The 15,675-nt window shown below is 38.2% G+C and overlaps 2 long non-coding RNA genes across 2 annotated transcripts; both read right to left on the bottom strand.

Annotated features, from left to right (window-relative positions):
- Window positions 1–43: 43 nt before the first annotated feature.
- Window positions 44–3,385, bottom strand: LOC135933592 (uncharacterized). Its single transcript, XR_010573845.1, has 4 exons — window positions 3,325–3,385; window positions 1,727–1,795; window positions 1,414–1,476; window positions 44–289 (listed from the first exon to the last, which is right to left on the bottom strand). It is a non-coding gene; the product is annotated as an uncharacterized LOC135933592 (long non-coding RNA).
- Window positions 3,386–10,801: 7,416 nt separating this feature from the next.
- Window positions 10,802–15,056, bottom strand: LOC134634735 (uncharacterized). The gene is made up of 3 exons (XR_010094869.1): window positions 14,992–15,056; window positions 11,004–11,052; window positions 10,802–10,848 (listed from the first exon to the last, which is right to left on the bottom strand). It is a non-coding gene; the product is annotated as an uncharacterized LOC134634735 (long non-coding RNA).
- Between the last annotated feature and the right edge of the window lie 619 nt (window positions 15,057–15,675).

The raw sequence follows: 15,675 nt of genomic DNA, 5'->3' as shown, positions 1-15,675 counted from the left end.
ACAGGAGAAAATTTTAACTGTAACTGAAGCTGTTTATGTTCCATTTGTTTGACATTAGCTTCTTACCTTCTTTTCATAGACTCTCGCTTTAAAGCATCAATTCGGTTTTTCACATAAAACTTAACTCCCTCCCAACGTCTCTCTTTCAATGCTAATGGTGAAGTCTCAATACATTTGAGACACACTGCCTTCCCAGGAACCTTTCCAGAGCTGATGTACTCCATTAGAGTCTTCTCCACAGCCTTTAATTCTGCTTCAGTCCACTTCCTTCTTGTGGTTTGTGATGCCCCTGAATAAAGTAGACAGTAACCGTGTTATTCAAAAAGAAGAGCATCAAGTTGGTGTGTAATCACATGACTCCCCTTATGACCAGATCTGATACTTGGAGTATGTCGACAAGTATAACAAAAGCTATAGGTACATTTGGACTATACTTTGTACTTGTTGGTATTCCTCAAGTATAAGTACAAGAAATGCCCATAATGCATTGCAGCGATTTAACTGTAAACAAACTATGAAAGAATTAATTGATGTTTAAATGAATAATTTGTCAAACATTGTTGTAACATGTTTTACCTTTTGAACAGAGTGTGGGAAATAAATTTAAAAAAATAAAACTATCAGTGAGAAGAGACAGTCAATAGAACTTCCCTCTCAATTACTTACTAGTTTACTTACAGAACGCGACTGGCTGATTAACTATGAACATAGTTGCTGTAAATGAAGCAATCTGGGTGTTGTGACTGTCACACAACTGGTGATTTAAGTTTTAATTTGATACATGTGAAATGAATACGCATTTAACTATACTTTTTTTGTAAGGGTCACAGTGAGGGTATAATGATAATGGTTCACAGCAATAGCAGCACACACAATACAGTAACTATTAACTGAAGAACCTGCAGCACTACCAGACATATCTGGAGCAAAAATGTCCATTATACCAGATACCGTTACATTTACTTGTGTAATATTTTGAAAAAAAATTACTTCTAAGAGTAGTTTTACTGCACAATACTTTTTACTTGAGTAGATTTGTGTTACCATTTCTTCTACAAGAGAGATGTCATCTAGTTGTGGCAAGAAATTAAATTTGTGTTTGTGCTTTAATTTGTTATTTTGTAAAGATGTTACTTATTTCTACTCTTTCATTTATTATTTGAAATTTAGAATTTGCACATTTTTAATATATTTTTTCTGTCTAATTACATAATTTTTCAAAAATATATCATACATTACAATCAAACAGTTACTACTTTAGTAGTCATTTCACCAAGTACTTTCTTACTCGAGTCATTTTTTTGGATTAGTTTTTACTTCTACTTGAGTAATATTATTTTGAAGTAACACTAATCTTGAGTACAGATTTTGGCTACTCTACCCACCTCTGCAAATAAGATAATCACAGCTTACCTGTTATTTTGTGCGACTCAACACAGACCTCAATGTTCGGTGGCATCTCTTCATCTGACATTCCTGTCAAAGTAAGAACAAAACTGAGAAGGACTTTCAATAAATGCAAAGAGTATTGACAAAATAAACTTCCCTTTGCTATTTCCTAATACACTATGTTAAATTAATGTACTAAATAAAAATGACAGAAAAAGTAAAAGACATCACAGTAATAAAAGCTAGCAATCGCACTGGACAGCGTGCCCTCTATACAAGTAATGTCTTTCAAAAGAAAATCCACAATCACCTGTCTTACAATTACTAGAAATATTACCTTTGTCTGACTGTGGATATTTGTTTTGTCCAACTTCAGTAGTAGAATTCTTTTTCATCCCTGATTTGTCTGTGGAAAAAAAAAGTTATTTTAGTAAATAAATATTCAACACAGTGAAAGCAATCTTGTCATCAGCAAAGACTACACTTAGAAAATGTTCTTCAAAGCTTTTAGTGCACTTGCTAAAGATAAAACACAACATCTTCTATTACTAATGGGACAAGGGCTGCTCATCCAGTTCTACACTGCAATAATGTGTTCTCTGTTCCGACATCACCGGTGTGAATCAGCCACAAAAGTGAACTAAACAAGATTACAAAGAACAGTCAGGACTGCAGAGAGAATCACAGGACCTATATCTTCAGAGTTCGGAAATAGCACTACAGACCCATCACAATGTGGACACAATCTGTTGCAACTTCTACCTTCTTTTAGATGTTACAGGAGACTATATACCAAAACATTGAGATAAGTGTCATTATTTTGATGAAAACCAACTTAAATCAGTTACAGTGTCAGTAACACCAAAACATCCACTTAGTACATTTCAAATTGTAGGTAAATCTGTTTTTAACATCTCCTGCGTGTTTATCTAATTAATATTTTCTTAGTATTTATGTATGTATTATTACCATTATGTATTTATTTATGTATACATGTCTTTAATCAATTAAAAGTACTGACTGTTGGTTGAGGTGTATATTTTAATCTATAATGCATTCAACAGAAAGAGTACTCTGTGTGGGGGAGCTGAGCTCTGCCTTTAGCCAAAAAGAACACAAGAGAGGCTGCTGCACAAACACCACAACTGTATTTTCAGATACACTGATCTCGCTCACTACTCTTTTGAAGTGCTAATATAGTTCATTACAAATTAAGTTGTAATAAACTATGGACTTAAACTTTCCAGGCTACACAGGACTCAGTTTGTGTGGCAGACAATCTCAGTGTTATAGGTCTGGTTACTCTTGCAGTCTTACTATACTTTGAAGATTTCCCTGACAGGACATGTTAGCTAAGCTAATAGACTCCAGCAGTGCACTACCAATAAACCTAGCAGGCTCTCTAATCACCTGTGACCTGCCGAATGCTAATTGCCTAATGTCAAACCTGCTTTAAGCCGCTGTCTATGTTACTGGATAAAATAACGGCAGCATTTCCAGTAGGATGCAGACCGTCCGCTTTCAGCAGGTCAGGGCGGCCCCAGAAAAAAGCCCAGTTATCCACAAACTGAAATCCCAGCTTCCTTCAATTCCTGGCCAGCAAGCGGTTCAGTGACATAATTCTGCTATACATCTCATTACCTACATAAGGGACCAGAGATATTAAATATACATCAAATAAGTTCTTTGGATATCTAAAGTAAACTCAGATTTTTTTTAACTACTTACATTTTTTAAAGGGGGTGATAAAAGCTTCACTTCTGACATTACCTCCAAAGCTGCATTTGTGACAGAGACTGACAAGTTATAGCGTGAATCCATGATATGACTACAACCTACATCTGGTATCTTTTTCTTGTTCTTAACCTGCAATAGCCCTTATGTTAATGGTAATACTTTAGCAACAGCAGAGTAATCCACAAGTTAGCAACATACCTGAAGATTTTGTCGATAAGAGTGAAGCAGATAACGCAGCAGATGACGCAGCATCTGTCACTGTCAACAGCTACGTTCTCTGGGAAACACAGCAACCATTTGGAAAAAAAACATTAAGACTGCTCCTAAGCAATGTTAAGAAGTATCACACAATAGGGTATAGGGAGAGGAGGATAGCTGTAATTAAAGCTCTGTATACATGTATACGCATTTGTCTGAAGGTTGTCAGTCATCCAGATAAAGTTTTCTAGAAACTGCATCAAATGGACTTCTTGTTAGGTTAAAGTGTTTTATTACTCTGCCAGAGAGTTTCTTCAGTCTGCAGAAATTTGGTAGAACACATATGTATCCACCAGGTTGGTTTCATTTCACACATGACCTGAAAAGGCTTATTACAGATGAGCCCTTTTCAGTCTCCTATTTGAGGCCTCCTACCAATTTTCCTCATTTGTAGACAGTGTAGAAGAACAGAACTTATCATCCACCGTGCTTACGGACGCACAGTCTTAGCTACTGTACACCAATGGGAGCTCTCATCCCTCATGGGCCATCTGCATAATACTGCATGATTTTTGAAATACTTCGATTTTAAATACACAATTTATTAACACATTTTTTACCTTGTGGATCAATGTTTATTTCATCAAGATTTCTTCCTTTGAAATCTGACAGCTGTCCTCGTTCCATGGCCATAAGGGCTTTGCTTATCTTGGCCAGCTGTAACGTCCCTTCAGGCAGTCGGTAATATTCGCGATGCACTCGAATATCATGGCCAAGGAAGTCTACCAGATTATCCATTTCATTGTCTTTTAAGTTAAGGATCTTGGACATGGTGGCCATGTGCTTCCTTAATTTAGTAGAGGACAACGCTTCTGGTTGTTTTGCTCCACAGCTCTGCGCGATCTGTCGAACAACATCTGACCCTCTGATGTGAGTAAGTGCTTTCGGTCTGGCAAACATGAAAGGATTTTCATCTAATACTTCACAATTTCGGCGAGTGTTAACGAGCAAATCCATTGATGTCATCATATCAGGTGTGAGGAGTATGGGGACTTTTCTTCCACGTTTGCCTTTTATCTCTATTCGTTGGAAGTGCCTACAAAGCTTCTTTTCCAGGTCAGTTAAAGCCAACTCAACATCTGGATGAGTCAATGAAGTGTCTCTCAATGTGAACTCATTAAGAATCATTTTGGAAACCTCTCCTTCTCTTCTACGGTTGAAGATAATCACTTCACACAATGTGATTTTTGCAAGTTCTGCCCAGTGCTTCTTATTTGGTTCTTCTTTGAGCTTTGTATGACACTCCGTCCGTCGTATGTTGAGATACTGGTGCATCTTCTTCACATCTTCAGTAAAGGGAAGAAGTTGTGGAGTATTCCATTTTGCCTCACTCAGATTTCTGAGAGCCTTTGAAGATATGCACTCACTCTATTTAGTGTCACAGATTTGCTTGAACACCTTTACATTGCGAATAGTATTCTCATCACCAGCGATCATTGCTTCACATTCAAGAACATCTGCTATTTTCTTGAGATTGTGGCCCAACTTCAGTGCCAAAGATGGTGTTTTGTATGTGTTTGTTTCCTCATTCAAGCCAGCAACATTTTTCACTGCTGCAATAACATGAGGGAAATTACCTGGTACAAAGAAATCAGACACCATTTTCAACTTGCCATTTTTCTGTCCTTGGAGCACCAGTCGCCCTGTCTCACGCATCTTCTGTCTGATATAGTCATGTTTAGTGACATCATGTCCATGCTTATTGAAAAGATGCTCCCCAAATTTCAGTATGCAACTCTCTTTGCGGACAACATTTGTTATCTCATCATCATGCATGACTTGTACCAATTTCCAAAATTGTGCATTGACACTGTCTGGGACTGGCTCTGCATATTTACACGGAGCCTGGACTCTAGATGTTCCTGGCCTTAAACCTTTGACCTTCCTGCTGAGATGACATCTCTGCATGTGCCTCCATAGTGACCTTCTCTTGAAGTAACCCTGACAATTAATACAGTGCAAGTAATCACTGGCTTTCACAGGTACACTGGATTGTTGACGAGGTATCACCATTCCTTGTCCTTTTTTAATCACCTCATTATTGTGGGCACGGTTCCCTTGATTTCTTAATAAACTCAACTGTATTTTCCGCTCTTTAGACCCTACTGGGAAAGCCATTGCTTTTGCCACTTCTGGTTTGTCTTTGTGTTTTGATTGCAAATGGCGTGCCATCTTGCTGAAAGGTTTACAGCAAAACTTACGGTAGAACTTTTTGTTGTACAATCTGCCACCATGTTTCTTCTTCCTTAGTGTCATAACCGTCACATCAGAACAATCAGGTGAAGAGGACTCTCTGGTGTCATCAAATGAAGCAGATGTGTTTGTGTCTTCTGCATCAAGTGAAGAGGATTCTTTAGCATTTGAATTTGAGGAATTGCATTGAGTTAGGGTACACCTTCTCTTCAGTTGTCGGACATCTTCCTGAGAGTTACCTGAAGTAGTTTTCCGTGCTTTTTTCTTCTTACTTTTGTGTCGTATGATACTTTCTGCAGAACTGTCACTTTCTTCAGCAGTTTGAGGAGCATATTCTTCCTCACTGATGTCAGGACTTGATATAGATGGGCATCCAAGCATTTGTCTGGTAAGCTAAAAAAAAAAGAAAGAAAGAAAGAAAGAAAGAAAGAAAGAAAGAAAATAGTTAAATTTTTCCACTCACACAAGCATTTAATGACCAGAGGTAGTACAGTAGTAATTGTAACAGCTGTACTGGTATTGACAGTGGTATTAATACCATTTACCGTACCACACATGTCACAACTTAATTTGAACTAGTCATATTAAGTAATCTTTCCTCTGCTGCATCACATTTACCAAACAACCCTGGGTGGCTTTGTCTGGATATGCTGTCATTACCCAAAGACTGTCAATACAGCTGTGATGTCACACTCATTAACAGTCACTTAGAGATTACATTGTCCCAGATGTTTAAAACTAACCTAAGCTAACACTGTTTCTAGGAAATTGCTGAACTTTGTTTTCTTTTTGTATATATACACTAATGTTTATAGAAATTGATTTTCTTTATATAAATATATGATATAATTTTTACCTGGATCAATTACCTTTGAAGAACATTTTTTATGTTTGTAAGGTAGAATAGTATCTACTCAAGTATCAACTGTGTTCCAGGTAAACTGAAGATTTTAGTAGTGCATTGCATTTTAGGAATGTCAGGGGATGAGACTGACAAATGCTTAATTAGTAGGCGACAAAAGCATAACAGTCAGTTGTTGAGCTCCTTTTGTCAAATTCAAAGAAATAAATTTTAGTCATAGCGCATAAACAATAAAATGGGCATTTTGGAACCACCTCACAAGAAATAATGATCCAAACGATCCTATCACAATGAAGAATCCTGTTGCCTCACTACACAAAAGAGACTTGAAAATGTGTCACAGATAAAATATAAGAAAGCTTAAAAATAACATGTATCACCTTTTATGAGAACATACAGAATATACAGTTGATCACAAAAGTCATTACGTACTTTAAGCTATTCCTTAAAATCTTTTATTGCAAACTAAATGCAATCATACATTACTACCTATGCAAATGCAATGCTAATTGAATTTAAGCTACTGTTATTACTGTAACTGTAACACCTTGAAAACCTTTGAACTTGAAGCACTAAAACCTCTGAACTTCAGACACTAGAAAAGACATTAAACATCAGTGTCCCTGACAATATTGATAAATGAGAAACCCCTTGTCTCAAGCTTACAGTCGTTCTATCAAGGCTTGCTCTTAATCCAAGAAGGTGACATGATTGTACAGGATAGTTATTGTAATTATATTTTTTCACAACACTTAGTTGTTAGTTTTAAATTTGACTGTTACCGTCTATTCACTTTGTGCTCTGTGCACAAAAATCTGAGATCTGTAGTGGAGTTGTACGAATAAACTTACAATAACACTGTCTGTCCTTCTGAGCTCAGGTACACTTGTATCCATGTCAGAATCAGCTGAAGTGGGTTTAATGATAATGGTACTGTCGCTGTCACTGGACAACTGCTGTTCCATCTGAAAAGTAAACAGAAAAAGATACAAATAACAATTACAGATTAAAAGAAATTACAGAATAATTATTGCTACAACACAGATTTGTAAATATGTGTTTTAATGCATTTTTGCAGCAGTTGCTCTAGCAATATCACAATTGTGGTCAATTTCAGATAAGATGGGTCACAGTTTTGATTTGGCCAGCAAAATATAAACTCTAAACAAGGGTTTTTGTTTTTGTCATTGTGAAAGGCTCACACTTTCCGGCAGGGTGGAAAGACCTTTCTGAGTATTACACTGTTTAGCATGTTGAGTTATCATAATACTACTTTCTCCTTGTGCTTCTGCACTGTACATAAAGCACCATTCTTAACCGCAGATTTTATTATCAGCAGTCTGACAAGCTGTCACCACAATACACTGCTATGATCACCTTCCTGAACCTAAGCAAGTGAAGCAATAAAATCATACTGTATCGTATGAAAATCATCTTCTGTGTGACTCAGTGTAGCACATCTAAGCTATACTACTGCAAGATGTAATATACCTAAATCAATAAGTACACATATCAGACAACCTCCTCTCCTTCAGCTCAAACCACTGCAGTGTATTTATTTTCTTTGTTAGAACCTGGAAAAAGTCTTACAAAGCTAAGACAGACACTGCAGCTGAAGCCAGAAATAATCTGTACCATGACAGAAAAAAAGGAAATATTTCAGCATTACACCATTTTGTCTAAAGTACATTATTAGAAGATGTAGTACAACTCAGCCACAGGGGGGTGGGAGTACTAAGTGTACTCTTAGTGCCGGGAGTGTGGATGTGAGAGTAGGGACTATAATTGGTAAAGGGAGAGAGCTGGCAGTCATGATGGAAAGAAGGAAGGTAGATTAATTGTGTGTGCAGGAGACCAGGTGCAAGGGAAGCAAGGCCAGGAGCATTGGAGGTGGATTCAAGCTGTTCTACCAGGGTGTTCATAGGAAGAGAAATGGAGTAGGGGTAATCCTGAAGGAAGAGAATGTGAATAGTGTGGTAGAGCTGAAGAGAGAGGCTATGTTGAATGTTGTCAGTGTGTATGTCCCACAGGTTGGATGTCAGGTAGACGAGAAAGAGGAGTTCTGGACTGAGTGAGATGAAGTGGTAGAGAGTTTTACTAGGAATGAGAGACTGGTGATTGGAGTAGATTTCAATGGACGTGTAGTTGAAGAAAACAGAGGTGATGAGGAGTTGTTGGTTAGGTATTGTGTTAAGGATAGAAATGCAGAAGGACAAATGTTGGTGGATTTTGCCAAAAGAATGGAAGTGGCTGTGGTTAACTCATACTTCAAGAAGAGGGAGGAACATATTGTGATGTATGAGAGTGAAGATAGGTGCACACAAGTGTGCAGAAGGTGCATAAGAGACTGTAAGGTGGTGTCAGGGGAGAATGTAGCTAAGCGGCATCATATGGCAGTCTGTAGGATGAAGTTGGACGTAACGACAAAGAAGCAAGTGAAGGCAGAGGCAAAAATTAAATGGTGGAAAATGAGGAAGGAAGACGGTTGTTCATGACGGAGCTGAGACAGGCGTTGGGCAGTATGGAAGAGTTACCAGATGACTGGGAAAGTACAGCTGAAGTGGGAGGGCAACTGCCAAGAAAGCGCTTGGGGTATCCTCTAGACAGAGAAAAGATGACAGGAAACCTGATGGTATTGTGAAGTACAGGAAAATGTCCAAATGAAGAGGTTAGCAAAGAAAAGGTGTGATAGTCAGAGAGATTAAGGAAGTAGACATGAGCATTGGGAGGCCAGGCGTACAGCCAAGAGAGAGGTGGCAAAGACGAAGAAAAAGGCTTATAGTGAGTTGTATGTGAGGATCGAAGGAAGGACTTGTACTGATTGGCTAGACGGAGATCGAGCTGGAATGGATGCGCAGCAGGTTAGGGTGATTAAAGACAGAAATGGAGATGTGCTAACAAGTCAAGACAGCGTGTGACAGCAGGATGTTAGGGATAGAGTGAGATGGAGGCAGATGATCCGCTGTGGCGACCCCTAAAAGGAGGATCCAAAAGAAGAAGTAGTACAACTAACCTTCGTATTGAGGCTACGGTGTAGAAACAAGGTCCTCTCCCTCTGGTCGTTTAACCTTTTACTATGTGCCCTCTCGTAGCGTTGCTCACATACACTATGATGTCTCCTGAGTTTCTGGAGGCGAGGCAAGCCACGACTTTGAACCTGCAAACAAAGAAATAAATCAAAACTCTTGTTTTATTGTTTTTTGCTTTATTAGATAGTAGTGGAGAGACAAAAGACAGAACAAAGAGGGAATGACAAACAGCAAAAAGCCTAGGTACGAAAAGAAGCCTTACTGCTGAGACGAGGCCTAATCATACCTTGTATTTAATTATAAACAACTGTATTACAACGAATGATTTGTTTTTAACGGTGTCCTCAAACATTTTAATGTGGCTGACATTTGTAATTTTTTTTATTAAAATTAAGAAAAAACATAAAAATCAAGGCCACAATTTGATTTGATTCCACTTAGCTCTCACATCACAAGATGTACATATATTGACATAAATAAAATATATGGAACCAATCATTAAAACAAATACTAAGAATATTTATCACATCAGAAATCATGAATATGTATCTGCAGTGCATAAACTAATTTACTACCTTTTATATTGAGGTCCAAACTGGAGGAGTTTGCCTACTTAAAATCCTTCTACCAATTAAACCGTCTGAGCACACTGCAGTCTAACCTTTGCTTTAAGCTGAACGAACTGTACCTATTACACATCAAACAATCCCAGAATGCTTATTTTCAACGGCAAAAACATAATGTGTGCATGTGATATTTTCAGCAATCATTCTTAGAGTCATTCTAGCATGATGTACACTGAATGAATAGTGGAAATTTCAATATTAATGGATTATTAATTGCAATATTGGCTTGACAGCTGTATAATGTGTAAGGTGTAGATGAGAACTCAAACAACCCTAAACTGCTCCTTAAATAATAATGTAAAGTGAATATGTCAGCGTTAACAATGTGCAATGTCTATCACAGCTGTTTAAGTGCACAGCTGGTTTACTGGTCCATTTTAAGAAACAAAAGAAGATGGCATATCCTACCTCTTTCTTGTGTGCAGGGTTAAAGGCATATGTCCCATCAGCAACCGCAAAATTAAAAATGTTGACTTGGTTCAAGATGAACTAACAATAGCAAGTTGAGACTGTCTTTGAGCATTGTGTTTAATTTACAATATATTGAGTTTTGCCTTAAAATAGCCTAAACACTTGAAAGGCTGAATTTATTGGAAAAGAATAGTTGTTGCACAACCTCTACTTACACCAAATAAAATTATTTCTAACAAAAAAAATTATGATTCTTTCATGTTATTTACTTACAGTGACAGTAGAGTATCTGCTGAAGACACATCTGAATTGTAGCTTTTCATTTCTCTGGTGATTTGCAGTTCTACCTCAATGAGAATTATAACTGCATTTATTTGATATATTCAGGTTTGGAACCAATTGTACAATTTGCAATTTAAAAATGACAGAAGCCAATTTACAGTTTTACCAACAATGAAGGAAAAAAGCAAAATGTAGGGTAATACAGAGCTTTCTTACCTGTGCATTCAGCACTGCCATTGGTAGATGCAAAGCTTGGGCCATCCTCCTATCAGCACAAGTGAAACAGTTAGTCAAACTTTAAGGACCAACATAATCAAATTTCACTGTATTTCAGTGAGCTCCAGTTGTACAACTTGGCAGTATATTGATGTATGTTACTTTGTGACATGATAGCCTGTCACGGTGGTTATTATTACCCACAACATTTCCTAATATTTTCCTGTCTGTGAAATCTTTATGAAAGTACAGTCATTGCCAATATACAGTCAAGTGACAAAGCTACTAACTTAAATTCTGATGTATGATTAAAGCAGTACAATGACAGAAAATATTTTACTACAATTTCTATGGTGATTTATTAGAATTTTGAGGGATGTAACAGATCATCAAAAACTACAGCAATAGCTTTGTCTTCTTTCCCTTACATACAAGGTTGATGTTTTGAACGGGTGGTCCTGTGATATATTACCATTCTTATATGGCTGAGCAGGGATGCTACACCTGGCAGAGGGAGGGACTGCTCTCATTGTCTAAGAGCTGTTGTCAGACACAGTGACCAGAACCAGCTCAATTTTAAAGTGTGTAGTAAATTACAGATGCAGTACAGATGTACATACAGTCGGGTTTTCGTTTTAGCTTGTTCCTAACAATTTACAAACAAGCTTGTTGTGGTTAACGAGCTTGGTGGCATAGGTGAATGCAGACGCGGCGTTATCATTATTCTGACAGCGTGTCAGAATAATGTTTTTAATTTTGTTTTTAATTTTTTTAACCTTTGTCGTGTGTGCAGTAACACGTCAGGTCCCACAAACTAAAGTCTCAGCTCACCTACGCTCTCTCAGTGCCTGCTGCCCGCTCTGCGTGCAGGTGCTGAACCCTGCCCTCGGTCACAGACAGAGAGGACAGAGCAGAAATCTCAACTATATTCTCACATCTGCTAATTTCACTCACTGCTCTTTTCATGTGCTAATTAAATACAAGCTAGTTTGTCCCTCATCACCTGTGCACCGATCACATACTATGAAATGATGCGCGAGGCAGCTCACGTTCCTCCGCTGACCATGACAGTCACGGTTATGCGCCGTTCACGTGATAACCTTCCTACATGGTATCTTTTCACTGCAGCTCTAAGACGACGTAGAGAAACATTAAATCTACTTTAAATAGTAGTAGTTCCACTAAAACACGATGTATGATGTTGAAGCTTTACAATTTTGAATTAATCTGTGCATATACGCGCATCTGTGCAGAGTGATATAAAGGGATCGCGGATCAACTACAGCCGTAACACCATTACAGTTTTAGTATAAATTGAAATATCTATCAAGACAATAAAACAGTATATTTTGATGGTTTGGTTTGAACAGTTTACTGTAACGGTGTAGTTTGTGTAATGTAACACTGTGTTGAAGCAAAATATTTCGTATCAACTAAGTACCAATAACAGAAATTCATTTTGAAAATACTATAGATGCATTAAAATAAAAATCACCACAGTCCGTAGTATTTTTACAGCCAATTGTTGCACCGTTTTAAACTTATTTTACTTGACAAAAGCATAGGCAGACCAGGGCTCGCAAAATTGCTAGCCCGACGTCCCGGGGCTAGCGATTTTTCCAGTCGGGCTACCAGAATCTATCCCTGCCCTGCCCGTCGGGCTATCATAGGAAGGAAAAATATATGTCAATGCTTTTGCATTCTTTCGGAAATGTAGCTGGGTAAATATGTCATTGGCATCGGTGAGCCACTGTCAATATGTGACTAGGGCTGCTAAATTAATCAAATTTTAATATAAATTACGATCTGGGCTTTCAACGATCATTAAAAATGACTGAGCCGATTATTAGCACCTCCCTCGTGCTTTACACTCGCGCTGCTCCGTGTGGCAAATCGAGCGCACCTCTCTGCGTTTCGAACACTCGTCACAACAATTAAGAGGAGCTAACAGAGGGAAGCTCGGAAAGCTAAGCAGAAGTTATTTGAAGAGGAGAGTGACTGCTGTTGGTTGAAAAGACAGGTAAAAAACCCTTCAGTGGTGTGGAAACATTATGGGTTCGCGGAGTCAGACGTGGATCAAGTAGACATAGTGTGTAAACTTTGGTGTCGTAGCTGCACCACAGAGCGACATGGCAAAGTTCACTAAACATAGATGTTTACATTTTATTTTTTATATTGCAAACATTTGCACTGTTATCAGTATTTGCACACTATTTTATACTATTTTTGACAATCTTTAAAGCCATTATTCAATACATTGTTATTGTTAAATAAATATCGTCAAATAATCGAGATCTCAATTTCAGTGAAAATAATCGTGATTATCATTTTTGCCATAATCGAGCAGCCCTATATGTGACATATTGAAATCTCATTTGAATTTGCACTTGTTTTTTGCTTTCACTTTGCAATCGCGCGAACTGTGTATAGAGAGCGACAGTACTGATTGGTGAGTGACGATAATTTGCGCACCAATTCCTCTGACATCGTCTTATCAATCGTTAGTTTACTATCAAACATGACAAGTGAAATCTCCCGCAGCAAGCTTAAACATGTGAGAGGCTGATCGCGCAGAGAATCGCTGAGCGTTATGTGAGTGCGTGTGTAAAGGCAGCAGGATATATATTTTAGTTCTGCTGAGCCAAATAAGACCGGTCAGGGTGAAGAAGTGACAGCCAAAGAAAAGCCTACCACAAAACGGAAAAGTTATGACAAATCAGACTATAAGGCAAAAAGAAAGTGCAGCTTTATGGTTTCATGGACAAAAGAATTTCTGTGGCTGCAATATGACAAGCTAAATAACTAGGGGTGCACATAAGTGGTCCGCAGGTGCGCAGTCACTGTCAAAATAAAATACGCGCACAAGATAAGAAGTTGCAACACGCGTTTGCGTCCATAAGATTTTCTGGAGGAGGACAGACATTTGTTTAGAACTCGTAAAGATGTCGAAGAAGCTCCTTTAAGCAATTACTTTGGTGTTCCTCCACCTCCAACGAAATGTCAGATGGAGTCCGAACCACAAAAGAAGCGCGTATTCTAGGAAAAGTGGTTGCAGGAGGTGAGCTGGCTTTAAACAAATGATGAACGCACAGAGATTTGGTGCAGAATGTGCCATGAAAATCCCACTCTAGCGGACAAAAACAGTGCCTTTTATATGGACGCAAACGCGCGTTGCAACTTCTTATCTGGTGCGCGTCTTTTATTTTGACAGCGAATGCACACATGCGGACCACTTATGTGCACCCGTGTAAATAACATAATGTTCTGCCGGGTGTGTTGTTGGTTTCCCTCGATTTCTGAGTCGACAAGTGCAAGAAATGGATTATTGCTCAGTCTGCAAATAACATACTAAAAATCAACCTGAAAAATCTGTTTAGAACAGCGTACTGTGTTGCAAAGAGTGAACTACCACTGGCAAAATTTAGCAGTCTTTGCAAACTTCAAAAAGCAAATGTCCTAGATCTTGGTTCCACTTGCCTCTTACCTGTGATTTCAGTGGAAATTTCAAATTCAGGATCTGACACAGACTAATTCCTGTTGTACAGTTCTTACAAGTTCATAGAAATTTCTGTTCATTTACAACCAAGTATTTGAGTTGATGATTGTAATTTTTATACAATATTGTAATTTGTGTTTCAACAATTTTTTGATTAATGTTTTGTTTCCGTTACAATATTGTAACGGAAACAAAACATAAAAAAAATTGCTCCCTTTTTTATTCGGGCTACTTAAATTTATTTTGGGCTACCAAAAACTGAAGAGTCCCTGCCCGAAGGGCTACCAGGGATTTTGAAATTTTGCGAGCCCTGCAGACCAAGATTTAACAGCAACTCAGTTAGCATCGTTGTTAGCTAACATTAGCTAACCATCAAGTCATACCATTAAGTTACAGCTGCACACAACACTTTGTGTGTTAATATAATGTGCAAACGCGACGCAAATTAACCCAAAAGCACAATATTATAATGTGACATAAGTCAAAACTTACCATTCTGGTTAATGCTGCACAGCTAGCTGTACTCCTCGTATCGCACGTGCTTGTCGTCTGAAGCAGGTCTGTCCTCTGTCTATGCGCCAAAGGAGAGCAGGTGTGGTGATCACAAAAGGAGCGCTTGATTTGGGACAAGGCGCACACCAGATTAACTCCGCTGATTCTTACCACTGGCTGTGTCCCAATTCAGGGTATGCACGCTTGAAGTACGCACACTACGCGTACTACGGACGGTGCGTACTATAAGTACGGGAAGTGCGGAAGTGAGAGGCTTGTGAAATGGGACGGTCTAGCCTTCGTCGCGCTGTTCACGTTGCCTAGCAACCATGATACTAACCGCGAGAAACGTGTCATACAGCAGTGTGTGACAGAAATGAAGGAGAAAAAATGTTTTGTTGGTCCTTCATTTTTGTCATGACATCACTTTGATTAGTTGAGTATCTGAGGCTGAGACCACAGGACTGTAAAACATGATAGTTGGGCTTCATTTCTGTACTGAACAGTCATTTAAGATTAGCTAGTAAATAACAATCAGCTAATGTTGTTCATGAGACTAAAGTCATCTCACTGTGGTAATGTAAATATAATATGGCCAATATTATATGTATTGTCAGATTATTATGGTATATATATATATATATTACAGGATATATTACAGCAGTGAGCTTGAACTCTGGGTCA

This window comes from Pelmatolapia mariae, linkage group LG9 (genome assembly GCF_036321145.2).
Source record: "Pelmatolapia mariae isolate MD_Pm_ZW linkage group LG9, Pm_UMD_F_2, whole genome shotgun sequence".
NCBI lineage: Eukaryota > Metazoa > Chordata > Actinopteri > Cichliformes > Cichlidae > Pelmatolapia > Pelmatolapia mariae.
Note: the sequence above shows the minus strand (reverse complement) of the source record. Positions and strands in the feature narration are given on the sequence as shown.